A 2,249-nucleotide genomic window follows, 5' to 3' on the forward strand; every position below is an offset into this window, starting at 1 on the left:
TTGCTCAACATGTGTCTATTGTTGATCATCAACTGCTTCATGTACAGGAGAATCTACCTCATTTGTAACTTCATGTTCACCCTTAGCTTTATTATTATGAGTATTATTTTACATATTAACCTCAACTGCAAAAGCCATATTTGTTGTAGGAGTTAGATCCAAATCAATCAAACCATCAGTTTCAGATCCTCTATGAAGATCACATCACAGCTTTTGATAAGTTTCTTTTCAACTAGACCATAACACCTGTAGCCAAACTCATCTTCACCATAGCCATTACCTTGTCTTGGCATCTAACTTGGATCTCTCATCTTTAGGGACATACGCAAAGCATTTGCAAACAAAAACATGTAAGTGGTCATAGGAAACATCCCTACTGTACCACACCTTGTTAGGAACATTAGCCTCCAATGCAATAGTAGGAGTAAATTAATTACATGTACAACAGTGTACAGTGCCTTACCCTAAAAAGATCTAAGCAATTTTACATCTGAAAGCAAACATATGACTCTCTCCATTAATGTTTTGTTCATCCTTTCTGTCAGACCATTTAACTAAGGAGTCTTAGGAGGTGTTTTCTGATGTCTGATACCCTGTTCTCTGCAATATTCATCAAAAGGCCCACTGTATTCTCCACCATTATCAGTTCGAATACATTTCAATCCTGAAAGTAGATTTTTCTTGGCTAGACAACCAAGCCATTTTTCACTAATGTGACTGAACCTCTTATGCCATAATTCTGAAGAACTATCATTCTTAACTACATTCACAAGATTGGTAGAGAATGAAGCTTGTAACCAGTATAAGCTCAAAGACTTCTTCCCTCTAGCCACAACTAGTGAACCTTTGGTGAGTTTTAATTATTACCCATCATTGAACATGCCAGAATATCCATCATCATAAAGTTTACTGGCAAAGATCAAGTGTAATTAGATGTTTAGCACATATCTGACAGCCTTGAGCAATTACTTTGTTCCAATGGTCTTCAAACAAACAGTTCCAATGCCCACTACCTATGACAGTCCATCATTACCAATTTTCAAGACCCCAAAATCACCTAGAGTATAAGATGTAAAGAATTCCTTCCTTGATGTAACATGAAAGGAAGCATCATTATCAAATACCCAACTAACTTCATTATTGGCAACATTAACCATGTTTTCATGATAAACAACAACCAAATCATCTAAAGTAATGGTGTTGACACGATCATTATTGTCATCATTGCGCTTCCTTTCTTGCTTGACTTTGTTAGCTTTGTTCTCCTTTTTCCACTTGAAACAATATTTCTTGATGTGACCTATTTTACCATAGTGATGACATTCAATGTTTTTATACCTTGACTTTGATTTACTCCTGCTTCTGCCTTTGTTATTTTGATATTGACTCTTGCTTTTACTTCTCCCCCTATTTTCAATAACCAGAACCTCTATCTGTGATGAAGAAGCTTGAGACCTTCTTCTCATTTCTTCATTTAGACCACCTCCCTCAACAGCTTCAAAGGAGATGACACCATTAGTAGCTGAATTAGTAAGTGATACTCGAAAAGTCTTCCAAGAATCAGGTAGAGTATTAAGTAACTAGAGGCCAAGAATCTCATCATCAAATTTTATGTCCATACCAGACAACTGATCTATAATTCCCCTAAACTCATTCAAATGGTCAGCTATAAAACTACCTTCTCTAAATTACAACTACATCATTTTGTTCAGAAAAAATAATTTGTTATTACCACTCTTTAAGGCATACAATATTCAAGCTTATTCCATAAGGTTTTTCATTGCAAATGTGGTTATAAACATTATCATTAATAAATTGCTGAATAAACCCGCATACTTGCTCATGCTCAAAATCCCATTCTTCATGACTTTTAGAATCTGGCTTTTGACTAGAAAATGCGGGCAAATGCAGTGACTTCACAAATAAAAGGTCTTTCACTTTATTTTTCCATAAGTGATAAGTTATGCCATTCAAACAAATCATGCTACTTGTATTAACTTCCATTGTTCTACACAAGACAATCACTAAAAGAACCAAGCTCTGATGCTAGTTTGATAGGAAGTAAATTGGACAACAATTAAAACTAACAAATTCTTCCTACTTGTGTGAACCTACGAAAAACAACATATTGAATATATATACAGCAAATAATCACAATAATAGGTTGCTCAAAAGATGCACAATTCAATCACATAAGGACAAGATAATTTTTACATGGAAAACTCCTTCAAAGTGAAGGATAAAAATCA

This window comes from Hevea brasiliensis, chromosome 1 (assembly GCF_030052815.1).
Source record: "Hevea brasiliensis isolate MT/VB/25A 57/8 chromosome 1, ASM3005281v1, whole genome shotgun sequence".
NCBI lineage: Eukaryota > Viridiplantae > Streptophyta > Magnoliopsida > Malpighiales > Euphorbiaceae > Hevea > Hevea brasiliensis.